This window comes from Fukomys damarensis, unplaced genomic scaffold (genome assembly GCF_012274545.1).
Source record: "Fukomys damarensis isolate Sample0158 unplaced genomic scaffold, DMR_v1.0_HiC HiC_scaffold_37, whole genome shotgun sequence".
NCBI classification, from domain to species: domain Eukaryota; kingdom Metazoa; phylum Chordata; class Mammalia; order Rodentia; family Bathyergidae; genus Fukomys; species Fukomys damarensis.
In genome coordinates this window covers 26038845-26059017 of record NW_022900949.1, presented here as the reverse complement: position 1 = coordinate 26059017, position 20173 = coordinate 26038845, and the positions used below count along the sequence as shown (strand labels likewise).

At 40.5% G+C, this 20173-nt stretch overlaps 1 protein-coding gene across 6 annotated transcripts in view; it reads left to right on the top strand.

Moving 5' to 3' along the window:
- The first annotated feature begins 337 nt into the window (after positions 1–337).
- Pter (phosphotriesterase related) overlaps positions 338–20173 on the top strand; it is a 54455-nt gene continuing 34619 nt past the window's right edge. For 2 of the 6 annotated variants that reach the window (XM_010607100.3, XM_010607095.3), the window contains exon 1: positions 338–1888. The gene's annotated coding sequence lies outside the window, so the exon portion shown is untranslated. The other 4 variants (XM_010607097.3, XM_010607098.3, XM_010607096.3 and 1 more) reach the window with 4 other exon arrangements.

Below are 20173 nucleotides of genomic sequence, written 5' to 3'. Positions count from 1 at the left end.
TTTTAGGCAGGGGAGAAGCACGAAGTGACTCTGATGAAGCCCAGACAGAAGTCAACGGTGGCTCTGGTTAGGGTAGCGGTGGCAGAGACAGAGAAAATGGAGTTTTCAGACACCACTTTTGGTAGCACCTCCCTGACCGCTGGTCTAAAGTAGCACTTGCAGACCCTGGTCATCTCCACCCTACTCACTTTATTTTCCCCCCATATTGCTTTGTCCCCTAGGGGATCCTATATGCTTTATTTGTAAGTAATTATTTACTCCCTAGAATAAAAATGTCAAGTACTCAAGCATGGGGTTGGTGGTGCCTGTTTTGTTTACTACGATTTCTTCAGCAGCTGTTGATGCTCACGTCGTATGCAAAGTAGACTCTTAATACATATTTATCAAATGAATGGATTCATGTTAAATATTTTGGATCTGGATTTCGCAACTTGCTGATTATTGAATGTGAATGTGAGAAAAAAGGAAAAGTCAAAGATGGTTCTTAGTTTGCTGGCTTGAAAACTGAGTAGGTTGTCACTGCCAGTTATTAAACAAAGGAAGGTTAAAGAACAAATTGGGGCTCAGAGTCGGAGAGAACGTTCTCTTTGGTACATATTAAATCTGTATGGTGTGAATTAGTTAGCTATTGCTACATTTAAAAATTCCAAAAATTTAGCAGGTTAAACTGTTTATTGTCTCACAGTTTCTGGGGGTCTGAATGTTGGATGTGATTGAGTTGGTTGCTTCTGGTTAAAGTGTAGAAAGCTTACACCACAAGGCTGGAAAGTTTAAGGGTGGAAAAGATACATATTTTTTTCTGACTCCAAAGCCTGTGCCCTTAACCCTTAGGCCACCCTACACTTTGTATATCCCACATCTACCCCATGACCAATAGGAAATAAAAACCAGGGTCCTAGTCACAAGACGTGATAGGGGCTAAAGTAACTGCTTCTGAGTTCTTTCCCATGGTTGCTGATAAACTACATGGCTGTTGGCTGGAGACCTCAGCTCCTCGCTGTGTAGACCTCCCCACAGGGCTGATTACAATGTAGCTTCACCTAAGGTGAATGATCCAAGGGAGAAAGAGAGCCCAAGATGGAAGCTGTGGCCATTTTAGAGCCCAGACACAGAAGGGACATACTGTGGCTTATGCTGCTGGTCACACATCCCAGACTCAGTGCAGTGTGAGAGGGAGGCGCCCAGGGTATGAAAGCCAAGGAGCAGGAAGTTGAGGAAGGGCACTATCGAGGTTGCCTGTCCCTAAGTCTGGTGGCTGAGTTCTGGATGTGGTTTGTCCTCAGCAGTTCACATGGTAGAGGCCTGGTCCTCGATGTCACAGTAGTGAGAGACAGTGGAACTTTAAAGCGAGCAGCCTTCTGGGAGGGGATCAGATCACAGGGACACCACCTGGAAAGGCTTTAAGACCTGCTTACAGGAGTGTGTTAGTTCTTGTGGCACTAGAGAAGTCTGCACATTTCTGCACCCCCCCGCTGGTCCACTTGTCACAGCTGTTCCTGCTTTGAGATGCCACCTGCCACGTGACATAGCCAGAAGTCCTCACCAGAGGCTGGACAGGTGGAACCTCCTGGTCGTGGACTTTCAGGCTCTAAAACTATGGGCTAAGCCCATCTCGGTTTTTGTTGTTGTTAAGCAACACAGAAATGGACTAAGAACAAGAAACTGCCATATGAGCGGGAGTAAACAGACTGTAGCTTAGAAGGGGCATCTGGATAATTATGTGGGAGTCGCTGGTCAGGATACGTGAAGCTGTGAGAGATGGGTGCAAAGGCCCAGGGACAGAATATAAACGGAGAGCAAGACTTTGGACTCAGTTCCAAGGGGCCCAACATTTAGAGGCAGCAGAGAGGATCGGTTCAAAGCAAGACAGGAGGAAAACCAGGAAAGGGTATGTTCTGTGGGTAACTTACTAACAGCTAAGTTTCACTGTTCACGCTTTCCTTTCCCCAGAAAGGGCAGAAAACGCTTTTAATATGGCTGCAATGAAGAGCATTTCTGGGGGAAAAAAATAATGTAATTTGACTTGAAGTGGGAAGAGTTAAATTTTGAGCCAGATAGGACTGGAGAGAACATAAGAACACACAGACAGAGGGAATGGTTAGTCTCCGGAAGCACAGACCTGGGCACTTCTTCCCTTCCTGGTTGGGGGCTTGGCCATAGGTCGCTGTGGTTATAGTAAGTTGAGAATTCCTCTGCAGGTATTTTCAAGATTGCTCTTTTAACTCAGCTTGGAGATAAAATGGTGAACTCTGTGATACTGGATGAATGTGGACAGGGTCCACCCTTGCTTCCTTGTACTTTGAAGTATTAATCTACAAGGAGTCTTCCCTTCGAATGCCTTAATTATCCCAGTAAAACATATAAAGCACTTAGCAGCTGTACTAAAAGTTCCTGCTTAAACTTTACGCTCCCTCAGGGGCTCCGGGAACTTGACTGAAGGGGTTATTGAATATTTGCTTCCATACAGCAAATACGCTTCATCCTGTGTTCTTTATCACTTCTTTCTTGTGTATTTTCAATAGTATAGGTTTTTCCAGTAAGATTTTTATAATACCAGTCTCATGCATAGGGAGCTTATCTCAAGAAAGTAAGAGCAAAGAAAAGGAGAGAAATGAAAGATCTGGCTTCACCTGGCCACTTGACATAAAACGGGTTTGTGGTTCTGACTGTTTCATTTCTGCCTGCTCAATGTGGGGTCTCACCAAGTTGCCCAGGCTGGCCTCTAACTTGCAGTCCTTCCTGCCTCAGCCTCTGGAGTAGCTGGGATTGCAGGTGTGCACCAAAGCACATGACCAGCTTTGTGATTTTTCATCAGAAATGGCAAGAAAGGGCTGGGGGTTTAGCTCAGTAGTGCTGTGCCTGCCTTGTAAGCACAGGGTCCTCAGTTTGATCCCCGGTATAAAAAAAAAAAAAAAAAAACACCCCTAGATGCTTAATTATATTTTATGAGGGAGGTTGGTGTTAAAGTATAAAATCAATATATAAAGGGTCAGGAAAAGGTAGAGACTAAAATTTTCAAGTTTAGTTTGAGAAACTATATATGCGTGTGTGTGTGTGTGTGTGTGTGTGTGTATTGTTTTAATTTCGGTATACTGCCATGTTTTCCAAGATAGTGTTTACACGAGAGTTGTGAAGAGATGATTCTCACCAAATGTATTTATCAATGGATACATTTCAGAAGTTGGTTGGTTACCAAGGGACATTTGAAACGAACCATCCATACTCACCATTGACTAATTTCTTTTTCCATGCAGCATGAAAGAATATTTTAAATATGATTTTTCTGACTCCCTTTTTTCAGAACCAAGAGGATCAGACTTGGGTTTTGCTCTCAACATGATGGAGGAAGCATGTTCGCTCTTTTACTGTGGCTTAGACAGAAGTGAAGCCGGGAGCATTTTGCTTCGGGCAGAGCTGAGCAGCATTCTGAGGGCCACTGGCCATAAATCCAGGCTCCCCAGAGGATAACCATCAAAGTCCTCCCCTTGGCTCACTCTGTTGAGTGATATGATGATGATAGATTGCTTGGACAGGATGGCCCCAAGCCCTGGTGTGATGAATTATGTTGTTCAGGGCATGACCAAAGATTCTCTGTTGTCAGTCTGCCATACTGAGTATTGACAATATTCATAAATAGCCTTCTGCCAACCTGGGTCTCCGCTTTGCATATTAAATCCTTTATTTTCCCAGGTCCTGGGTTTTTAGATGCTAGTCATTTCTGTACTCCACTGAATTCACATAGCTAGTCAGCCTTTTATTTTATCTGCTCCATACTCATTAAAGGGGAGTGAGGTGTTTGCAGTTGTGTAAATACTGTCTTTGTAAAAACTGTTAAAATAGTAATTATTAGCCCTTTTCACTAAATCTGGACTAATGATGGCTTATTTTGCAGGGACTTAATAGGGTAATTACTTGGTGCAATATTTGAAAAGCACTTGGAACAGAAAATTGATAAATATTATTAATTTAATGTCCATTGGGTCCACAAAATCCTCAATACTATTGTGTACCAACAAAAATTTTCTTGATGTTGCTTGCTAGTAATATTTTAACAAATATTTTGAATATTGTCATAAACTCTCAAAGTTATCTCATTCTTACACTTGCACATTTTTACATGTCTCATTTATACCATAAACTAAATGGATTAAAATAACAGAAATTTGGTTAAAGAGATAGGAAACAATTGTCTATATGTCAGCAGAGTTAGCTTCTCATGAGGCCTCTCTCCTTGGTTTGCAGATGAAACACTGAAATAATGAAATAAAAACAGAAGCAACATTGTTAAACTGGATAGGTAAAGTTTATTATTAACCAGTAAATGTGCTTAACCAAATATAGCTTCCTGTCCAGAATACAGTCATCCAAATATTTCTTTAACAACTTGCAGCTATTTTTACTCGAAATTTGTACTCTGAATAAAAAACTTGCTGTGATTAGTCCTATCATCACATTATCAAAAAGGGCAGACAGCTATCGAGTATGCTGTGCTCCTGTCTCAGCTGTCCCCCTGGAAGATGGCATCATCACTGAAATATGTTGGGCATTACCGTCCCCTGTATTATCACCTGGGATTGTCTAAGGAAGCAGAAAAGTCCTTGCAGAAAGATGTGAGCCCAAGGACCTGGCGAAGTTCTTACATTCAAGGAAATACTGGGAAATGGGAGAGAATAAAAGAACAATTTCCCCATTATCAGTCCATATCTGCTGTGCATAGTAGTGTAGACTCGGGAAAGCTTTTCAATCCTTCAGAATAGAATCAGAGTTTTGTTTTGGTTTTTTTCAATCCTGAAAAAGAAATTTTTTTGTGGTAAATTACTAGCCAAAGCTCCTTAGAGGATTGCTATATGGGTAGGTAAGAGTCTGGTAGTAATATTCAAGGTAACTGATGAGTGGTTTTAATAAGTTGCAGAGCATTTTTCTCTTGTAAGACTATTGCAGATTGGAAGTTATTGTTCATGTTGCGTGGTGGATTCAGTATACCGTTCTTTCATTTGTGAGCTTTTGAAAATATCCATATGAGAAAGGCTTAAAACATTTTTAAAAAAGAAGAAATGAATAAATACATAGCCTCCTGTGAGACAGAATTTGACACGTTTTCAAGAACAGATTAAATGAGGTGCATATGCAGGTGTTAGACAATGTCCGTACAAGTAGAATGGCTCTACCAGTTGCTCTGCAGAAAAGTACTGTTGAAATGTGTATCAAAGGATGGCTGCAGAAGTGTCTGTCCTAGCTTTGGTCTGGATTATTTGAGACGTGTATTAGCATTCTCTCACATGTAATATGTCCAGTAGTCCCATGAGTCAGGGCTTTACAGCCTGTTAAGAGAGTTTCCTAGACTTCGAGGCTGCAGCCTCTGCAAGCTCAGTCTTTGACTTGGGATCCTGTTCATTTGCCAGAGCTGAAAACCACTGAATGCAAGAATTTAAGAAGGGACTAGTAACATGTATAGCTAAATGGATACACACTGAGGCGGTACTCTTAAGTGAGATAAATAGGACACACTTGAGTAAGCAGCAAATAGTTTCTCTGGTGTGAAAAACTAAAAGTGTGAGTAAGGTTCAAGTGGTATCATTGAGAGGGTGAAATAGGAAGAAAATGGCTAAAGGGGAAGTGGGAAGGGGAGGGGCAAGGAAATAAGGGAAAAGAAAAAACGTGAAAGAAGGGAAAAATGGAAACAAAGTCTTTGTAAATAGGGAAGGGTGAAGGGGTGAAGGGGGCAGGGGTGTGGGGAAAAAACGAGAACCAAGACACATCATGTGAAGGTACGAGAGCCCAGTGATGAATGTAACTGCACTGTTTGCTTTAAACGTACCAATAAACTGAATGAGGGGGGAAATAGAATGTAAGAAGGGGCCGCTTGCCTCCAATGCACTGTGCCTGGCTAGTGCCCGCTACCCGATAATTTCTATGAAAAGTCCTCTGCTGTTACAGGAGGCTGACATGAGGCAAGAGTGCGCTTCCGAAGAGTCATTCTCTACCTCCTGCGGTCAGTGCCTATCCAAGTTCTCTCAGCCTCCACCTCTAGGTCTGGAAACTATACCGTGGGTCTCCCTCACAGTCTCACCCGCGTCTCTGCACAGATCCCAGGCCGGATGCAGACTTTCTCTTATTTCTGCGCCACCTTGCTTGAACCTGCCCCCTCCCGTCATTCAGTGACGTGCACGTTCAAGGGCACCCTCTCCGTGTGTTGTGTGCCAAGGTCTTTGGCAGCAGCTCTGTGCATCCGTAGCGAAGAATCTGCTATTTCAAGTGTGTGCGGGGTTGGGGCTGAGCTTGCGGCCATATTCGGTCTGGCAGGATGCACATAAAGGAGAATGTTCTTGCGAATACAATTGCAATGCTCTGCTTTGACATTTCTCGTTCCTCTTAGGCTTATCATCCTTTCGCTTTTTGTCCATCAGTGTATTTGGCGAGAGGGATCAAAATAGGCCAAGCTAACAGTTTCAAGATGAAACGATCTCCAGGATGACTCTATTAAGGTCTATTGGCCTTGTGGATTTCCAATTTAATTCTTAGATTTGTAACTCATAAAAGAACATCTGTAGTTTCTTAGCATTTGCAATACTTCTTTGCTACTCATTATTTTCGCTGTTACCAAAGGATTAGTTTCTAAATTTCTTGATATTTTGAAAGACCAAATTAGGGTTATAAAAGATTTTATGTGGGATTTTCATAATGCTTTATGTTGTGACATTGTAATTTTTTTCCATGACCCTGTTTCCACTCTATTTGAATTTTTGTTAGTAATGCCTTGGCCAAAAATAAGTTTACATAACTTATTCCTCTATAATGTAACAATTTAATTTTTCACTTTGCTATATTTGTGGTGCTAAGTAGTGAATCCAAGGCCCCATGTGTGCTAAGACTGTGCTCTACCACTGAGCTATAACCAGCCCCCAAGCACCTAACACCAAGGAGAGTTTCTTATATGTCCTTTCTACATAAAGAATAATAATGTATTAAACTTTAGAGTTTTACTCTACAAATATTGGAAAGCTTGATAAGTAGCAGTACTGTGTCTAACGATAATGCCTTGATCCATATTCAGTATACGCCATGTCACATTTATATTTTTAAACCAACATCATTTAAAGTAATGTCAACAATTACAGGATCAATAAAAAGGTCTGTGAGTTGGAATTGGATAATGGATTTCTCTGCCTAATTAACAGTCCAGATTATATTTCTGATGACTTGACGGGGATGGTAGGAGTTAATCCTTTAACAGGCCAAAGAAAATTAACAGTGGGTTACAAAACATTGTAGAGATGTTGCTAGACCCTTTAATCTTCACCACTTCTCATAAAACTTGATTAATTTTCAAATCCTCTTCAGCGACATCTGCTATGCCTATGTGCTACCTTTACTACTAATTAATATTCATTTTTAAACCAACCTACTTTATAATGTTAGCTTTTTCTTCAGCACTATCTGTGGCTTTCAAGGTTTATTTCTGGTTTTCCTGGAGCACATTAAAATAAATAAAAACTTGCTTAAGGGCCAGGGATTTAGCTCAGTGGTTCTGCCACGTGCTTCACAAGCGGAAGGTCCCAAGTTTGATCCCCAACACCAAAAAAAAAAATTGCTTAAAACATTTTATAATTCATGTATACCACCTAAAACCATTTTAAACTGCTTTTGTAATATACACCAAACTGTTTAAATAAAAATGCTGACAAGATCAAGCAGATTATTAATTTTTTAAATTTATATCACTATCCACTAAAGAAAAAAAATAATTCTTAGTTGTTCATTTGGCACAGAATTTTCAGTAAAAGTTCTGTATTTGTTCTGCAATTATTAGAAATTGTAAAAACTATATTTTTATGTATATATGTGTGGATTGCTAATGGATGATTTTAGCTATTATTTGAGAAATAACGAATGGTTTTCAGTTCTTTAGGACAGCATCATATATTTGAGGGCTAATAAAGCCGTCATTATTTTATACTTGTGCCTCTGTTTTATTCTTTTTCACAAGCCATATAAAGGCTGATAATAACAATCTGGACCTGCTGGGTTGTGAAATGTTTTCATTTCATTCATCTGTTAGTGATAATCTGCTGTTTTAGTAAGTTGATAGTAAAGACTGCAACATGGTTTGCTTGAGTGGGGTTTGCCTAATGGGACATCAAAAGAGAATGCGTAGGGCCAGGGAGTTAGCTCTGTGGCGCCCCTGCCTGGTAAGCACAAGGTCCTGAGTTCAATCCCTGGTACCAGAAAAGCCAAAAAGAAAAAAGAAAAAAAAAATCGCATAGAGAAAGACATTGGTAGGTTTCATATTCCTTGTGTAGAACTGTTCGGTCTGATTTGCCACTACACATGAGTCCTTGTTTATTTAATATTTAAATAAACTGAACCCAGGGAGAAGCTGTGACGTTCTATCCACATAGACTTGTAGACCTTGTATCTGAAAGGGACTTTAGCGATCACTTTAACTCTCTGTTTCATTAAGGAGAAAACTGAGTTCCACAGATGCATTTGTCCAGAGACACAGTTTTAGCATTTTGACTTTATCGGCAGCATTTATACAGTTGGCCAAGTTCTAGTCTTTCTTCCTCTCGGAGAAGGACGAATATGTTCAGACAATCATTATGCTGTCCAGCCTGGGTCCATTATCACAGTAGGTTTTGACATTAATTTTTGGTGATACCTAAATTTATAGCTATCATTTGTATCAAATAAAATATTAACTTACCAAATTTGAAAATTAGCCTGTTGACTCAGAAATTATTTCTGCTTCCTTTAGTATATTTGAAAGAGAGAAGAAACGCCTGCTTTTCTTTTTTGTTTATTTATTTATTTATTTTGGGTACCGGGGATTGAACTGGGGTCCTTGCGCTTGCAAGGCAGGCCACCGAACCGCTAAATCCCCAGTCCGCCTAGATACTTTTCTAAGCTGTGCCAATTTATACTGATGTAACAAATACAATTTGTGTTCTTAAGACAAGTATACGTGGATGTAAGCATTCCAAATCCTTGATTCTGAATCTGTGATTATAATAAAAACTGATGAACATATGTATAGTTATTAATACCTAAGAATGTATGAAGTGAGTTACCGTGATAAAGAATAAACTAAGAAGTGAGAGCTTAATTCCTTGCAGTATCTCGACAAGAACTCAAAGAACACAACAGCGACTGCCACAAAGACTTCACCTACGAAGTTAATAAGTTCCAAAAGAAGGACGGCTAATTTGGTTGGTGTAATAGGTTTATATTGCCCCACAGCTTGTTGGTAAAAGTTGCTTTGTGCACTCGGAGAGCACGTCTTCATCCTTACTGTGTTCCAATTAAAAAAGCATTATTACTGCCTTTCCGAAACTGAACCTCAGAGTAATTCTGAGATCTCCCAGGCCCACACAATCCAAGAAAGGGAAAATTAGTGACCATTATTCCTCAGAATGCTGTGACACGCCGCAAACAAGAAGCTAAGCAAGTCTTTAATAATACAAGACGATTTGCCAGTTGCTAATTCTTCTGCTTTTAATGCTACCAGAAAGTACATATTTCAAATCCGTTCCCTCTGTTTTCAGACCCACAGCAGCTCTGAAACCTGTGCATTCTGTCCAGTCACGTTAATTCATTTATCTTCTCATGAACATTTATAGAATGCCCACTACAGGGTAGGCCTGGTGCTGAATATTGGCTGTGACGTTGTCCTCACTTAAACATTGCCCAGAGGAGGAGATGCTTTGTGAGCTATGATAATCCGTTTGCAATTCTCTGGTGGTGTCCTCAGAGAATACCAGAAGATTAGCGGCCCCTCAGGTGCACACAATATCCTGCCAGTCTCTGCAGTGCATGCCATTTGTCACGGAGACGTGACGGTCATTTTACATGGTGTTTTCAACTAGGGCAAGTGAACCGAGGAGACTGTTGGGGGTTGGCAGTGCTTTTCTGAGCAGGAGTTTCTTCCTTCCGGTCTTTGATCTGATGCCTCACGAGACAGCTTGCTAACACTTCTCTGAACGTGAAACAAGAAGATCTAGCATCTCTGCGTTGAAAACAGGCGAGGTCCCTCTAAAGGAGAAGAAGTTGCCTCCCTGTATCAGTCCATGCCTGTGGCTGTTGCAAAATATCGGAGGCTGGGTAAGATATAAAAAAAAGAGGTGTATATAGACGAGTGTGGATGGAAGGGGGGTGAGAGCCAGAAACCAGGCAGGGGCCACGCTCAAGCTTGTAAAACAGTGCACTCTTAGGAAGCAACCCACTGCCGAGAGCGGAATAATCCGTTCCTGGGGGCGATCATGGCCCAGTCATGTCCCACGAGGGCTCAGCTCTTCACGGCCTCAGCACTTCCCCGCGTCAGTCCTGTGGGAGTTATAGTCAGGCCAGAGCACGTTCTATCCTGTTCTGGCTCCCTTCTTGAGTGGGGCTGTGCCTGTGTCTACTATTAGCATCTTTAGTGAATAAAAGTTGCTGGCCAGAATCCTAGTGAGATGCACCCTATTTCTGCCACGCAATCATTATAATTATTACCTGTAAACTTTTAACTTCCTCATTACACCTTCGTTGCTCAGGAAAACGTAGTTTGGTTGCTCTTACCCCTAGGCAGCGGCACTGACTTGAGAGTACTTTGTTCATCGTCAGAGTACTCATTATGTTTATCTAAAGGCCGTAGATAATTTGTTGTAAAACGGATCAAACTGTAAACTACTTAAAGACAGGAGCCAAGTCTGCTTTTTCTTTCAATCCCACAGAGGGGACTGAGCCAGTTTATTACTGGGGTGTGAATGCAAAGCAAAGAGACAAAATTATCTGAGGAAAGGATGTCTGCTTAGTCAAGGTGACGTGGGGACCTGATCCTGCCGCAGAACGCAGTGACCCTTTGCGAAGTGGAAATGCCTTGATGGGAGACATCACTTTGTTCTTAAACTCTCGTGTCACCACATTTCGGCTCCCTCACGATTCATCTTCTATGGTAATGCAGTGACGATGAGATGATTTCTCTGGAGAATCTGTGCTAATACTATTAAAACGCTCTTACAATGTCAAAATGATTGCAGTGGAAGCATGTGGGGACCGTGCTTATGTGATTATGATATTATAGTGATGGGCGATTACCATAGGAAACTACTAATTCAACCCTGCAGGGACTTGCATTATGAAGCCATTATAACATGAGATTATAATGACACAATAGCTTGGATGCACGTCCGTGATGTGCAAACCAAAAGCTCATTTGAATGCAAGTAGTATTTCCATTAAATTGTAATTAAACACTGAAAGCAGTGCTTGTTTAAATTTGAGATGGAGACGTACAGTTCAGAAATGAAAACCATAGGTGGAAAAAAAATGCATGCTGAGTATATGCTCGGAAATGCTCGGAAATCATTTACAGCTCGCTCTTTAGTATTTACGGGGGTGGGGGAAGCTCGCGCAGAGTGGCTGCCCCAGACAAGTAGCGTTTGAGACTAGTACCAAGTATTGGATCCATTTCCCTTTCCTGTCGTAACTGTTAACATTTCCAGCCTTCCTGCCTCAGTTTTGATGTGGACATCACGGTGCCTTGTTCCCTTTAATAGAAGAGACCCAAACAAGAACTATTTTTTTTTCCATAAAAAGTAACACTTTTACATACATCGTAATGAATCCATGTTAAAACAGACAAGCACAAAAGAGAAAACTAGCATCAAACTCAGAGCCTCCTGTATGCTGGGCAGGTGTTATCCTGCTGAGCTACACCTCAGTCCTTAGTCTGTTTTCTATACATAATGTATCCTCATTTTGTTCAAAAACTTTGCCTGCTGCACCACTTTTAACACCTCTTTACTGATTCTTCCCAACCCTTTCCAGTCACAAGATCTATTTCTTATGTAAGAGAATACAGTTGCTAAGTTTTTATTTTCTTTTTAAAGGTCAGCTCAAGCTGTCCAATTTTGCATGTCACCGGGGAAACTATATTTTACTATTAGGGAAAAATATTTTGCAGGGTTTCTGCTCTGCATAGATCAGTTACAGGATGAAATTTTAGTAAATGCCTCAGATCTTAGTAGCAACAGAAGAGGCCCTGAGTATTGCTCTCTGGTTAGGATTCAATGGTTTCTTTGAGAAATCAGAGTTCTCACTTGTTCCCAGCTGATAATTAGCTGAACCTAGAGACAGTTTCTAAAAGAAGATGCTTTTTTTTTTTTTTTTTTTAAGGTAACAGGGATCGAACTTGGAACCTTGCACTAGTGAGGAAGGTAGCAGCACCACTGAACTAAACCCCCGGCCCAAGAAGATGCTTTCTTAGTTTGTGAAAAAAAACTCAGAAAACCGAGGAGCTCCAGAGCTTGTTAGATGTCCAGGGCCATTAACTTGTTCAGATGTTGTAAGGACACCCAGTGGCTCATGTGTACTCTTTCCTAATTATAACTCATAGTGGTTATTGCTTCTTGGTTTAAATATAGTTGAGATGGGTTCTTGTTATTAAGCATTCACTTTGTACTTAGCTATGCTGTATGCTTTAGAATTATTTTTATTATCACTTCGTGTAGCAACTGAATGAAGTAGGTTAGTCTAAATTACCAAAGTCCGTATTTTTATAATTAGGAAAAGGAAAACACTGTGTACTCTGATAGCTTGCTTGGTGTCATCCAGAGAAAAGGAGTTGGATCAGGCTTTTTGTGGGGATTATCATATACCCTCTCTTTTAGGCCAGTAAGTGTATTATCCGCTGAGTAATACTTCTGCGGCAGTGGAGACCATGGTAACTAACTCTGATCTTCATAGTAAACACCAATGCGGCCCTGACAAAGGAACTCTAGGCTGACAAGTTGGAAAACTGGTTCTAGTGTAGTGTACCTGGGCCCTCAAAAGATCAAGGATTTCAGTTATAACACCTCAAAATTAAGAAATTCAGTTAAATGATCCCCATAGTCCCATCCAACTCATTCTACGATCAAATAGCATTTAACACTAATTGAAACATGTAGTTTCACTATATATATAGTGTACACTTTAATATTTAATTTAAACCATTTTACATTTTATTTACTTTAAAGCCATTAATCTAAATTCAAAACCATACTTACTTGGATGGCATTTAATTTTGGCAGTAGATTTGTGATTTGACAGAATGTATTTTTTTATTCAGGCAACTTAGTAGAATTATTAATGTTGCAGATATAAATCAAATCCAAAACAGAGATTTAAACTATAGTCAATTGGTATATAGACAGTATTACGAAAGTATAGTTAGTAACTATCAGTATGTCTACTTGATAATTGTATAAGTATATAGCTATTCAGTTGTATTGAATAATACTTTAAAAGATGCTTTTCCATGAATTCTTAAGAAGCAAGTAATAGCCATGATTGCAGTACCAAATCAAGCTATGGTGTTAGACAAAGCTTTCTACATGTATCAGTGTGCCTCGTTTTTAATGTGAAAAATATATAAGTGATTAAATTCCTTTCATCTTTTACATAAATTCTATATATGGGTTAGTTAATTAAAAATGTGCTGTTTGGTGGTAGATATTTTCCTTAATTTTGTAAGGCTTTTTTCCCTAGAGAGTATAGAAGTCCATTTCCAGCCATCCCAGACTGGGAAAGAGTAACTATAGCTGTAAATCCAAATAATTATTACAAATTTGCCCTTGATCTCTTTGTAGTAAATTAGCTTTTGGGAGTAGAAATGAGCCACACCTTACTTGTAGTACATCAAATACTGATATTTCCCAAAAATAGGTGTCTGCATCAGGCATCATACTCCCGTAAGTCTAGGCAAAAATTCGTTACTTTGAGTTCTTTCATGGACCCATTATTTTTTATCTTTATTAAATTTATTGGTACATTTCAGGTATACAAGACAGTTACACTCATCATTGGGATCTTGTACCTATGCATGACTTACCGGGTTCTTATTTTTCCCCATTCCCAGCCCTACCTTCAGCCCCTCCATGTTTTTCCTTTTCACTTATTTTTTCTTTTCCCTCTTAACTTTCCCCTGCCCCTCCCACTTCCTCTACTCTTTTAGACTTTTCTTCCTATTACACAATATGAATTATACATTTTAACCCTTATTTACACTTTTAATAAAGCCTGTTTCTAAACCAGTCTTTCTCCAATACGAGGTCTGACCAGTTTTCAAACTTTTTGTGTGTTTTCATTGCTATGATAATGATAATCTAAACAATTTAGGCACGTCCTGGAATCCTAATCCTGCATTGCTTTTACAACCAAATACTCTTCTAATGTTTCATTTTGCACAGATAGTTCTATTGAAGACCATGATGATACTAAATTATCAGCTAAAATAACAGCATTTATCTTTTTTTAGTACTCTTGCTACGCTGGGGACTCTGTCTCTCTGGGAACTATGACTGTATTTCTGGGGACACTGGAAAGTAGTTCGATTCGAGAGAGTAATGTCATGGTGTGATAAAGTGGTTAGGGCCCTTTCATTTCCTTTCGTAGAAGTGGAGTTGGTTTGTAAACTAGATCGTATATGAAAACTGCATGTTTTTTTTCTGAATCTGATTTTAGGGCCTGCACTACTATGCTAAGGGAAGTAACATGGCACAAAACTTGTTCAGAGTCTTCTAGTTTGTATTTGCCTGTTTCCCATTGCTATTACAAAATACCTGATGCTTAGTACTTCAGAAAGAAAAGGATTTTGTTTAGCTCCCAGTTGTAGAGGTTTAAGAGTTTGGCACCAACATCTTCTTGGTTCCATGAGGGGCCCCTGGCTGTCACATCGTGGCAAGTGGTATAATGACAGGAGTATGTGTGAGAGAGAGAGACCACATGGCTAAGGGTCCGGCTTATTCTTTCATAACAACGCTCTGTGGGAGCTAACCAGGATCCCAGGAGATCTACATCCATTCTTTCCGAAAGCAGCCCTTCCAAAGAGCCAGTTACTTTGCACGGCACCTTTGACATCACCATTCTGAAGACCGAGCTTTACAGGTGTACCTTTCTGGGACACACTCAAACTATGGTCTTTTCAGCTTCTGTAACCCTATGATCTTACCGTGTCTTCAGCCCTACTCCTAGCACTGATTCTTGCAGACTGTTGACCACTCACCTCTCTGAGGCTAAAGGAAACATGGGGATGTAGGGAGAGAAATACAGATGAGCTGGTTAATTGAAGCTAATAGACTATACGTCATGATACCTTGGGATTCATGCCTCATGTTCTTTTCTCAGAAAAAGGCAGGCCTGGGGTATAAGTCAGTGGTAGAGCACTGAAGGCCCTGGGCTCAATCCCCAGCACCACACACACACACACACACACACCCACAAGAAAGAAAGAAAGTACAAAGTAGTGTATATTTCTTTGGCCCACATATAAGTATTGGTCGACTCTCAAAGGAGAAACCTCTGAGGTCACAGTGGTTGTGCTATTTTTAAAGGCCTCCCAGGAGATGTTTCTACAGCCTACAGCAATGTGTTCTGCCTCTAGCCAAAATGGAATACAGCACCTTAGCCTGGTCCGAATAATAACCCCATTTCCTCATTGGAGAAATGGGAACAGTAATGCTAAAAGTGGATTTCATCTCAAAGTACATCCTGTTATCTGCTGTTGGATCCTTTTTGGTGACTCGCCATCTGTGGATCCCTTGCCTACTTCTCCTGGACATTAGGAGATTTAATTAAAGTGTGTAGAGTGGCTTAAGCTCTTCAGGAAAACACCCAGCATTCTTACTGAAAATAATAAAATCTCTTGAAGGAAATGAAATGTGAAATATAGAAAAGTGGGACTTCGATATGGATAGGATTTTATGAAGACACATTTATTCCTGCAATGTTACATTAATAATGGCCACCACTACTGTAGGTTTAAGAGTCCAGAGCTCGATTACTGTGAACTTTCTAACTATTCTAAGTAGTCTGATAGAATTTTTCCTGTCAGTTAACAGCACATTTTAGGGGTCAGTTAAGTGTTCAAGTCAGGCTGCTTTTAGTCAACTTTTTAATCAGTCTTGTTTTCAGATGACAATTACAACACTTTTGTATGTTGCAAGATGAAAAAAGAAAGTTCTCATCCAAGCTTGCCTTTACCCCCGAAATGTAGTCCTGATCTTTAGAACCTTAAGGAACAAGGAAATTTGCTTCCATTTACTAATGATCTTCTAGCTGCCCGTCTTCACAGGAAGACATTGTCCATGTAATTACCATCCTAATACAATTCTTGGGCTGGGGGTTTAGCTCAGTGGTGCTGCCGCCTGTCTCACAAGCGCAAGGTCCTGAGCTCAATCCCCAGTACCAAAAAAGAGGGGGGTGATTCTTGAATACAGGTCTTACCCTTTGGGCCATGCCCATGTGTTAAGGCTTTTTTTTTTTTTTTTTTTTTTAACCAGGTGTGCACACCTGTGTACAAACTACAGGCTGAATAAAGGTCCTGAAGTGTGGCCTTAAGTCTTCACACCACGACATGCTAACTCCTCCAGAAAACTTTCTTAGTTCCTCCAGTACTGTGAATATCTCCAGACCCACTGCGCAAGGTCTTGCTTTATACCCCTTCCTAACATTGACCGCACTCTGCTTTATGACCTAAGTGTCTCATGACTATGTAAAACTTATCAGTCCCTCTTGAATGTTCCCAATATGCCAAGGGCTGTGTTGAGCACTCTTTAGCTTGTCTTATGGTATAGATCAAAAATGTCCCCTAAAAGTCTAGTGTGCTCAGAGTTGGGGCTTTTGGAATATGATTGGGTCATGGGAGCTTTATACTCATCATCAGTGAATCAATTCTTGGCAGAGGTTTTTTTTGTACCAGGGATTGAACAGTGAATCGATTCTATTCTTGATTTTCTACCTAAATGTGCTTTTTGAAGGTTGGGCCCAGTTTGAGACAGGTCACTGGGGTGTTCCTTTGTTGTGCATATTTCTTGCTGTGGCTCTTTCCTGTTTCCTTGTTTCTGGCCACCACAAGGTAAACAGCTTTCCTCTGCCATGTCTGTGCCTTGGAGCCCACTGACCATGAACTTTGACCTCTCCAACCATGAGCCGAACTAAACCTTTTCTCTTTAAGTTGTGGAGTCAGGTATTTTATCCCAGCAACGGGAAAGCTGACCAATACAGTCTCCTAGGGGCAAAACTGTTTCTTTCTCATCCTTGTTTTCTTAATATCTTTTTTGGATATAGTACGTCCTTAGCAAATATTTGCTACATTGAATTGAAATGCTTTCAGATGAAATTTGTGGGTTCCTGGAAGTCTGGCTTCCTTGAATTTCCTTCCCATACCCCAATATCTTAAAGGCCCAAACTATCCCCTCTAATCTTTAAGTTATAGCAGGTTCTTTAGTGCTACAAGAAAAATAGGCTTCAAGGTCAAATGTGTGTGAAGAGGACACAATACTAATGAGAACATGAGCTTGCTTGTACCTGAAATGACGTATGATCAGTGTGGAACTGAGCGGTGGATAGCACGGAACAAAATCTGCTCTCTGGTTGAACAGAGATTTATTGAGTAAGCTGCTTCTTGACAGTCAGTATCACAGCTGTTTGTTGGCACCCACAGCTCAGAGTATGGAAACAATTAAAGTGACACTAACTAAGATCTACTTAAAAGTCTAACCCAACCTCCCTTTGTATCAAATATGGCGTAGTGTTTCTCAAATAGATATCCAGGCAGTCAGCGGATAAGTCACCAGAGCAAGCAACACGGGCTACAATCAACCTGGAAAATTCTCCTGTGCTCCTTGAGATAACTCCTGGACCTTTTGCCAGCATAACTCTCATTTTTTACACCAAACTAGGCTTGACCATTGAAAAACACATAGCGGGTACTTGGTCTTTTTAAGTCTTAATGAACTGAACAGAGTAGCAAAACTGAAGACTTGTTAAATGTTTGTGTGCTGTGTGGTCTTCAAAGTAAAGGAGCTGAGGAGATTTTTATGGGACGTTGGTTGTGTAACAGAATCACAAAGGCTTTCTGGGATTCAAGGAATTTTATTTTTAAACTAAATTTCCTTAAAAAGAAATTAGTGTGGATGAGCTATACATTTAAAGCATTAGCCTAGAACCATCATCCACTTTTACCCCTTCCCAAGGAATAGCTGTAGCCATGAATCACCTGGTGCAATTTTCCCAGGTATTTATAGTTTTCTGATTTACAGTTGACTCCCACTAATTCAGATAGGAAATGTCTTGGAAGATGAAGTCACTCATAGTTATTTTTATATGCTCAAAAGTCTTGCTCTTCTTTAGTAAGAGAAAGTTTAAAAATGTTTTCCTGTGTGGAACTCTGTTGGGCAGAGAAGATTAAGCTAAAAAGGCAAGTTTAGTGTCTTCTGAGAGCTTGGAGTGTGAAGATACAGGAAAGTCAGAAAAAAGAAAAACCATGGCTTCAATATCTATAGCCTAACATCTTTCAGGAAAACAATTTCCATGAGTTTCATTCTGTGGTTCTGGAGGTTGAACTCGTAGCTCTGGCACTGAGCTATATCCCCAGCCCTTTTTATTTATTTCATTTCCTTTTTAAATTTTGTGACAGGGTCTTGCTAAATTACTAAATTGCCCCAGCCTGCCTCAGCCTCCCAGAGGGCTGGGATTCCAGGCTTGCACCCATCACAACCAGCTTGACGCTTTGTAATAATTTTTAGCTGTCTGATTTAGGCAAGTAAGGCGATATTCCATAAAAGGGGTGTGCTTTGATCTCAGAATTCCCTCTTGTCCTAATATTAAATGAATGCTTCGGGAAAATGTGTGGCCCTTTTCTATCAACTGTTAACTTGTATGGACTATGGATTTATTTTGTTTTTCTGGTCCCGATTAGACTCCTATAATAATGTAGGGTTTTTGCTCCTGGTTTACTATTTGTTTTTTTGTGTCATTACGTGTTTCACTTGTGCGAGTCACGGGCAAAGTGAGTCAGAAACAAAAACAAGCAAATACACAAATGTTAATTGAGTACTGACTGTGCGCCAGGCACTGCAGAGAGCTGAGAGGTAAGTGACAGGACAGGATGGACTTGCCCTCAGACAGCTCAAAGCCTGCTAGACATAAAACAGCCAGTGCATTTTCAAAGGTAACCTCAGGGTGCAGTAAGACTTCCTAAAACCAGCACCTTACCCAGCTCGAACAACGAAGAACATCAAGGGAAGGTTCTAACCAGAAATGATTCCTGAAGGCCAGGTAGCAGCGAGCTTTGGCAGGAGAAGGGACAGGGAAGCAGCGTTAAGCGTGGGTTGGATATATATGCGGGGACCCAGGAGCCAGCGACCCATTCCGAGACCCTGGCAGGTGAGTTGTGGAATTCAGGCAAGGGGACCGTTAAACCAGGGCGCTAGCTGGCTCTACCTTTGATTTGTTTCCAAAGGTTGGAAAGAGGCCTCTGGTATTTGTTTCTGCATTTCGTGAAAGCCTCTGGTATTCGTGTGCTGGTTTGGTAAGGTGGACAGATAGCCAGGGAGACCATTAGAAGCTCTTACCCTAATCCCTCTGTGAGCTGGTGGGGTCCCCACTGGAGTAGTGACTAGCAGGTGAAAAGGAGAAGGTGAGTTAAAGAGCAATTACAGTCGTAGGATTTATAGATCTTAGAAACTGGGAGGATGCCAGTGAGGCTGGAGTCCTAGAGGAAACCCAAGTTTGTCTGTCTGTCGGTCTGTCTGCTTACACAAGCATCTGTAGATGTAATAGCAGAATGTAGACATTTACATTCTAAGGACTAAAGAAGGTGACACATGTAAGTTGCCAAGCGCTTGCAACTGGCATGTGATAATTATTCCATAAATTTGCTATTATTGTTGTCACCGTAAACTACATAGGTTTGATGAATCTTAGCAACTGTCCATAAAGGGCTATTCACAATCAACAGTCGACAATTTTTAAACATACTCAAGTTTAAATTGCAACTTCCCATCCCTGTGACAAATTTGTCACATTTTCTTGGTGTCGTTTTCTTCGTGTAGCATCAACTTAGTAGCATTTGTGAAAATTGAAGACTAGAAATGTAAAGTGCTTTAGTAGGAACTTAATAAATGATAGCTTGATGAATAAAATCCATCATTATTGATTTCTGGCCTCCAGATGAGGATGGAGAATTCTCTCCCCGCCATAGGCCTGACCCACCTAACACAACATCTTACACTTAATAGATGCTAAATACATATTTATTAAATCTATCACAACTGTGTTACCTCATCTTTATTCTTGATTTTCTGCTAATCCATGAAGGCTACTCATCATCCTTACAAAAGGATTCTCTTTATGGCTCTATCCTGACATGGTT